Here is an 8,817-nt window from a genome sequence, read left to right as displayed (position 1 = left end):
AGGGGAATCCAGAACTAGAGGGCATAGGTTTAGGGTGAGAGGGGAAAGATATAAAAGAGACCTAAGGGGCAACGTTTTCACGTAGAGGGTGGTGTGTGTATGGAATGAGCTGCCAGAGGAAGTGGTGGAGGCTGGTACAATTGCAACATTTAAAAGGCATCTAGATGGATCTATGAATAGGAAGGGTTTGGAGGGATATGGGCCGGGTGCTGGCAGGTGGACTACATTGGGTTGGGATATTTGGTCAGCATAGACAAGTTGGACCGAATGGTCTGTTTCCGTGCTGTACATCTCTATGACTCTAAGCCACAAGGGTGAGGCCTTCCTGATCTGGAAACACCACCAGATCTCAAGGGAAAGAAAAGAGGTCGACAGGCCGAGATCTAGTAAAAGAACACATGACCTAAAGAGCAGGTCCTGGGTAGAAAGAGTACAAGAAAACTAGGAACTTGACAACAATATATGCAAATTCTTTAATACAAGTGTCACCCAATTCCCCCAAGGACCTACCTGACTGAGCTAAAAATGAAGGGGCACTCGTCAAGGACGGAAAGTCATTTAGTGCTCATTGGAAGGAGCACTTTGAGGATCTCCTCAACTGTGCCTCAGTCCTCAACAAGAATAGAGAACAGAAATTTCCACGCATGAGATTTTTTGATCTCGTACAGGTCTTCGACTCGATCGACTAGGAGGGACATAGGACTGTCCTTCTGAAATGTAGCTGCCTGTTCATCACCATCCTCCACTTGGTACATGATGGCATGCAAGCTGTGATCCTCACCAGCAGATCCACCATAGACCCATTGGGTGGGTGAGTTGGTCTATGCACACACTCAAGAGACTGACATCCAAACTAGTATCACTGCATTCACAGAGGCATCTTGTACATTAAGATAACATGGAGTCATTTGAAACAAGAACAGTAGAGCTCTTGAAAATCACCCTCCTCTCTGAGCTATCACCTCCATCCCCACCCCCATTCACCTATTGTGCTCTATGCTACTTTCTCCCCACTCCCAGCCCCCTCTTACTTATCTCTCCACCCTTCAGGCACCCTGCCTCTATTCCTGATGAAGGGCTTTTGCCAGAAACGCCATTTTTCCTGCTCCTCAGATGCTGCCTGACCTGCTGTGCTTTCCCAGCACCACTCTAATCTAGGCTCTGGTTTTCAGCATTTGCAGTCCTTGTTTTTACCTTTTTATCCAGTTTGCCACTGTCCTCTCGAATCTCCAAGCATGACAATTATTTGCCCAACTTAATAATTGAGTATATTGACTGGAGAAATATATGAACAACATCATTAATTTAAAAAAATATAGATTTCACAAATGGATTTAGAACAGTTGAACTGACCAATTTATAAAATTTGATTATGACTCGAGCAATTTTGTTCTCTACAATCTCCTCTTCTGTTAAATAATTAAGTAATATGTTTCTTTTTATTTCCACTGACTATGGTGCACTACAATATAATTTGACAAATATGTACTTTGAATTGTTACTTCCCTACACCTCCTTTCCCAAAATGCTTTTCTTTTTCGCAGCTTGATGTGGTTTTAAAAAATGGAGATCTTTGTGAACAGGAATCTCCATTTCTCTTGATATCGAGGGTAGGTAAATGGATCAGAACCATGTTTAGTCAAATTTCCACGTATTTATAATGCCTCAAAAGTTCTGGAGTTTTCCTAAAGGCAAGGTAACAAGATCTACATCTTCAGTAGATGCAGGTTTCCAAACAATTCCAAATGAGAGCAGTGTCTGTATCCTACATCAGTTTCCAATTGGGACCCCGAAGCAGGGTAGGAAACTAAGTGATGGCACTTAATCTTATCTTCCATGACTCATTTAGCAGCAGTGATTCAGGGTCAGCCGAAAGCAGAAAGATTAGCAAATGACTTTAATTTCAACACCTTGCCTCCAGAACACTTAATGACATTTAAGCCTTTCTGATGTTGATTTCCATGTTTGATGGTTGCTGATGCAACAGCTTATACTTTAATTTCCTCTTTCATGTACACTCAACCCTGCAGTAAATAGGCAATTGCTGGGAAAGTTAATTCTGAAGTTAATTTGGATTCTGAACTTACATTGTCTCTAGTGGATTTGTCATTCTTCCCAGGCTGTTGTTAGTATGTCTCTAATTCATTTCTGTCCCAAGATTTACTCTGTGGATAAGTCTCCATTGAGAAGGACATAAGGCATGTTTTAGTTTGATGTGGACATTAGAGATAAGTATTAAAGGGCTTTACAACCATTCCTTACTGACTCTGTTATAAATGGTAGTCTGCACAGAAACAGTGACAAAATAATAAGCAAACTCTTTAGCTTAAAACGTTATGGTACAATTTCCATTACAAATAATCTTTGTTATCATCCATGCCTCTCTCTGCCAGAATATAAATTTTCTTCCTTATTTCACATGACACAGATGGCTCTGAAGCACTATATTTTAGCACCAGCACAAAAAATACAACAATTATCATAACTTTCTCTGTCTCTCACTGCCCAAGATCTTACTTAACTTGACAGAAAAGGACAAAATTAAAGGGCATTAAAAAAAATTTGAACATAAATATTAGAATTCTCCCATCTTTTATTCACTCAGAAAAGGACCAGGCTCTCAGCTAAAGCAATTAAGTTATGTTAATGCCTCAAGAACATGATCTGTATGTGGTCATGGATGATATTGAAGGTAATGAAAGTTATAACAACAGAGATAATCGAACACTATGCAGAATGTGATGGTCCCTAAGCTGTTGAAACAATGGAACTGTCAATTCGACCACCGAACAACCTCAATTGTCTGAACATCAGTTATCTGAACTTCTGATTATCCGAACAAGATTTCAAGGTCCTGTAAAAATGTTATCAGTTATCCAAACAATCAGATGTCCAAACGATCAGTTACCTAACCATAATACTCCCTACCTATCTCTTTCGGATAATCAAGGTTGTTCTGTACTACTATTCTTCCAATTTGAGCAAATGTAAGCTTGAAATTATATAATTTTTTAAAAAGTTTTGTTCAATTACATTCAGGAAGTAGAAAGAAAGATAGAATCTTGCTGAAGTGTTTATAACATCCATAATATCAGTTGTAGCTCAGTCGAAGTAACCCCATCTCTGACTCGGACGTTGTGAATTCAAATCTGAATCCAGAGTTTTGAGCCCAAATCTAGGATGACCCTTCTGTGCAATGCTCTGTTGTCAGAGGTAGCAAGGTAGGTAGAGTTTACAGTTTAGACCAACTGCCAATCTGGGAACAAAGCATACATCTTTCCTGAATTGATTTGATGTTCAAGTTCTATTCAAACTCATTAACAAAGCCACAAAGTAGAATCATCAATGGACTTGCACAGTATTTTGGAAGACAACCAATACGATGAATTTTTAAAAATATTTTTAATACATTCAAACTTAAAAACTAGTGCAATTTCTGAAAATGGATTTATTATATATAAGCATATTTAAATCATTTTAGTCAATAGTCTTCAGATAATCCAATTTCTTAAAAAAAAACTGACTTTGAGAGAACTATAAGGTATACTTAATTAAAATGGCATATATTAGGTTTGTTTTCAGTATCAGAGAGTCACAGAACTGTTGTGGTGTAGAAGGAGGCCATTAAGCCCATCATATCCCTCTGAATGGTTTTTATAAACTTATACCATTCTCCAGCCTTTTTCTCATTGTCCTGAATACAGTCTCTATTTAAATAGTAATCCAATGCCTTCTTGAATGTCTCAATTGAACCTATTCCACCACACATTGCATGTCCTAATTGCTCTGTGAAAATGGTTTCTTTTTCTGCATTCACATTAGCTTCTTTACAAGTTTCCTTGTGTCTTATATGGTATAGTTGTAATGAAGTGTTATTTAAAATATATTATAAATTTCCACATTTATTAGATAGTGACAATACTAGTTAATCTGAAACTGTAACTTATTCGTGGTACAGGACCTTTTCCATTACATTTTCATCAAACACTGTGCAAAAGATTGCAGAAAACTAATTCAAACTGAATGCAATTTGCACTTGACATTTTTTGATCTGTTCTGTTGCTTTGTCTGTTTTTGTAAACAATTTGGAGGACTGAGTTTAATGCTCTGAAGTTATCAAACCCAATGTTGAGTTCAAAAGGCTGTAAAATGCCTAAGCATATACTGAGGTGGTATTCTGCAAGCATGTGTTGAACTTTGTTGGAATGCTGAAGCAAAGAACAGAAACCTCAATATAGAAGCAAGATGGTTCATTGAAATGGCAAGAAATTGGAATATTGGAGTCATCCTTGTTATCAGAGCAAAGGTTTTCTACAAACCACTCGCACAGTTTGTATTTGGTCTCACCAATGTAAAGGAGCTGGGATTGTGAGAAGTGAATGCATTCAACTCAATTGAAAGAAGTACAAGTAAAATGTTGCTTTACCAAGAAGGTGTAAATGGACCCTTGGACAGTGAGAGGGGAAAAGCTGCAAGTTCTCCAATTGTAAGCGAAAGTGCCATAGAGAAGACGTGGAAGTGTTAGGAGTGATGGCAGAACAGACCAGGAATTGCAGAGGGAACTGTCCTTGTGAAATGCTGACAGTGGAGAAAAAGGGTGTGGAGGGTGGTGTGTATATGGAATGAGCTGCCAGAGGAAGTGGTGGAGGCTGGTACAATTACAACATTTAAAGGGCATCTGAATGGGTATATGAATAGAAAGGGTTTAAAGGAATATGGGCCAAGTGCAGGCAAATGGGACTAGATTAGTTTAGGATATCTAGTCAGCATGTAGGAGTTGGAACAGAATCTGTTTCCGTGCTGCACATCTTTATGCCTCTATGTATTTGGTGGTGGTCTCTTCGTGGAAGGGTTAGAAAGGATGGAGGATGGTCCTTTGATTATGGATAATGGTGGGGTAGAAAGTGAGAACAAAGAGGACCTGTAGTGACCCTCTTAGCCTCACTCAGGATATACCCTGAACAGAGGGACTCTAGGTCAGCCCACAATAAAATCCCAAAACAGAGCCAAGCCTTGGCCAACCGGTTAGCATTTTCTTCAGGATCCAGAATGGTAAGCCGGTATGAGGGCTTGAGACAACAAAAGTCCCACTAGGCCTGAATTGAGTTAAAAAACTCTTGGGCCAGTATCCAGGAGAGTGCACACCCTGGAAAGTCCAGTTATATCTTGTTTGGAACAGTTAAATTGCTTAGCAACATCCAAATCAGAACCAATCAAAATAAACGTCTGGTTAAATAGTCAATCGGTTCCAATGGAGGTTGTATTGGTGCAGCCATATTGGTGATCGCAGAATCAGTCTTTAATACATTTCGCTCTGGACTCTGAGACCTTTAGGTTTGCTTAAAGCGTCAGCCAGTCTGAGAACCTATACAGGTTAAGGGCACGATTGTAGTAAAAGGCTCAGGGCCCAAGCTTGAAGAGGCTGAAATTGGTTGAGAATGATTCACCTAGATTGACTCAACATTTTTCGATTTAGAAAATGGCAGCCTGAGTGAAGTCATAATTAAACACCTGGATGTTGTAGGAAGATATGGGGACTATCATAAAAGACCTTGCATGTTGACCAGAAAGCAATCTCATGATCTGCAAGGCTTACCCAGTGCCATTTGCCTTACGGACAAAAGTAGTGGCAGATGTTAGGAAGCTGGAAAGGGAAGGAATCACCAAAACAGTCCAGTTTGCAGAATGGCAACACTGGTTGGACTGATTGTGAAGCTTGACGGGTCAGTTTGCCTTTGTGGGAATTTTAAACAAACAGTAAACCACTTCTCCCAGCTGGATAAATACCCAATCTGACTGAGGGGGCTGTCTTTCACGAAGTTGGAGCGTTCCAAATTCGGACTGCATAACGCAGCCTTGTTTTTGCTGATGGTTATCGTGATTCAAGGACAATAACAAAGTAAAAAGCTCAGCCCAGCCTAAGCAGCATTGGGAGAACAATAAAAGTTGAGCAACAACGACAGCCACCGCGATTGACTGACTGGCAGCTGCCATTTTTTTGTGGGTTTGCTTCTTTGGGAAATGTAGCCATGCGTACCTGCAATTATGGTTGGGTGAGGATTCCCAGAGGTATGCTGCAGTTAATACCCTTAAGGGTTTGTACCAATATGAGATGCCAGTTGGCGTATCATCAGCCTGTGCAATCTTTTAGCAGAAGACGGAGAACATTTTACAAGGTCAACCCCAGGTTTCCATTTATCTGGATGATGTACTAATAACGGTGAAGACCAATAAGTATCACTTTGATAACTTGGACGTTGTCGGGATATCAGATTTTACTTTGTAATAATTACATTTTTTTAAAAATCCTGTTAACCTCCATAAGAAATAGAAGGAGGAGGAGTTGAATCATCTCAGTATGACTGGAAAGATGAGTGGCAAGTAACCTTTAAGTGCAAAGCCCTCACACTAACTTTCTCAATCTTCTCCTTACACCAAGTTTTGAAAACAGACCTCCTTCTTCTCTCCCTCAAGGAACCTCAAGATCCCTGAGCATTTATCATCTTATTGTCACACATACTCCTCACAGTGATATTCTGCAAATTGCTATCTTTCCATGCTTTCAAAAAATTTCAACTTCTAATTTCGATACTGGGTCAAAGAAGAGATTCTGGAAACTTGCAAGGCAATTATAAACTTACAAAACATTACAGCTATCAGAAATCTAAAATGAAATAATGAAACAATTGGAAATAATGAACAGGTCTTGCTACAGATGTAGAGAGAGAGAAAATTAATGTTTCAGATCAATACCCTCTCGTTAAAAGTCTAATAAAACTGCACTGTTTCTTTTCAAGGAAATAACAAGGAGAGGCATCTGCGTAATCAGTGAATAATTACTCTTCAAGCAAATCTATTACAATAGCTGTGCATCAGAAAGATCTCTCTCTCCAGAGACAGGAGGTTCTGGTTCATATCAGATGAACTTTCATTTTTGGAGCAAGGTTTAGTTCTGAACAGCTGTGCACAGAAGTGGCAAGGAATCTTCTTGCTGTTTGAGCAACACGTGATGTACTCAGCCTTGGCTTTGTACTTCATCAAGTCACTTCCCATTCAAGAGATGCAATACAATGCTGTGCTTTGGGAATATGCTGTCAGGCTGTGGTTCCCACAAGAACGCTCTTCTTCTGACCTCTCTGTTTATTATTTCATTTTGTCACTGTCGTACTAGCCATATGCTCACTGACTGAACAGATTTGAAAGGAAATGAGGCAGGGCTGCCTCTTTTAATTTCTGGAACTGTTCTGCATTTAACCTTGTTGGATGTAGAAGAACAAGAGTGTGCCCAGCTAAGAGGGGAAGTTTTAACCTGTCTTGTTTAAGAGAGCATTACCCTCCATGGAATGCTCCTCAGCATTACACTTAAGTGTCAATGTGCATTGCTAGCATAAAATTAGATTTTGACAAAATGCATTTAAATTCTTTGCGAGTTTATGAATAGAAATATATTCACCATTTTCTCACTGACATGATGCTTCTTTCATGTAAAGTTTTGCCTTTCTGTCTGATTCACAACTGTTTGCGTGTTCTAATTTCTAAATATCATAAATCTTTCTCATATTTGAACTGTTACAATTATGTATTTTCTAAGATTGTTGAGGTTCCAGACTGTCTCTGTTTAGGGTAACTTGAGTGAAGAGGGTCATGTGACCTATTTTTATTTCTGTTGACAAGGAACCAAGTGTAAGAAGTTCACCGCTATTGGCAATAACAAAGCAGTTTTACTGATGGTGGACAGACTGTCAACTTTCAAATCCCAAGGGGTATTAGAAATATCCAATTTGTAAAACAGCGAGAGGCGATTGTCCAGAGTTTTTTGAATGGCACATGTGCTATGCCAATGCCTTTGAACATGGGGTGCCTGTGGCTAGTGTCCATGGACCATTCCCTGAGATGTCCATGATGGAGATCCTTTGGAGCAATCGGTGAGCTGAGACTGTTGGGTACCCATTTTGACTTCCACGTTGAGGAATCAAAGCATCCAGTTCGCTTATGGCAGGTGGTATAATAGGAAGCCGCATATTAATAAGGTGAGATTTACAGTTAATAAGATTGTTAACAAGGAATAATCCATTTAATTAGCAACACACTGTTGCCCCAGTTAAAAATTTGCCTTGATGCCCAGAATTCCATTAAAAGATATAGTGAGATGTTCTAGACAGTCTCATTCCTGATGAGGGGCTTGTACAGAAACGTTGATTCTCCTGCTCCTCGGATGCTGCCTGACCTGCTGTGCTTTGCCAGCACCATACTCTCAACTCTGGACAGTGAGCTAGACCTCATCGGACTCCTGACACATTTCTCACCATAAGTCACATTTCTCAGGCCCCTGTAAGATATTTGCCCAATGGTTTTGATTCTCTGAATGCATAGTTAGTAGAAATCTCTGCTCATCTTGGATGTGCAATAAAATTTGATATCCAACATTACAATTTTAAATTATATCATCAGCATACTAATACATGTAGAGGACCGTGGGGAATCCCAGTGAGGTTTGTATGGGAGTTGAGTATAGACCTTTGCAGATTTGCAACTGTAAGAATGGAAAAAGGTGCAGACCCACTCAGAGGAACATAGGACAGTCATCAGAATACATTTTCATCAATTGTGTCGGGACTTCGGAGAACTAGGAAGAAGGCTGAAAAGCAGAGTGGTTATCTCCGATTTGCTTCCAGTTCCTCGGGCTGGAGAGGCCAGGAACAGGGAGATAATGGACTTGAACATGTGACTGGGGAACTGGTGCAGGAAGCAAGGATTTAAATTCTTGGATCACTGGGGTATGTTTTGTGGTAAGCATAAATTATACAAGAGAGACGG

General features: G+C 39.7%; 1 protein-coding gene across 3 annotated transcripts in view; it reads left to right on the top strand.

The window, feature by feature from the left end:
• The window catches only part of LOC122550442 (transmembrane protein FAM155A-like), a 521,930-nt gene that overhangs the window by 311,001 nt on the left and 202,112 nt on the right, over positions 1–8,817 (top strand). The gene's annotated exons all lie outside the window — the stretch shown is intronic.

Source organism: Chiloscyllium plagiosum, chromosome 6 (assembly GCF_004010195.1).
Source record: "Chiloscyllium plagiosum isolate BGI_BamShark_2017 chromosome 6, ASM401019v2, whole genome shotgun sequence".
NCBI lineage: Eukaryota > Metazoa > Chordata > Chondrichthyes > Orectolobiformes > Hemiscylliidae > Chiloscyllium > Chiloscyllium plagiosum.
This window is presented reverse-complemented; position numbering and strand designations above follow the sequence as displayed.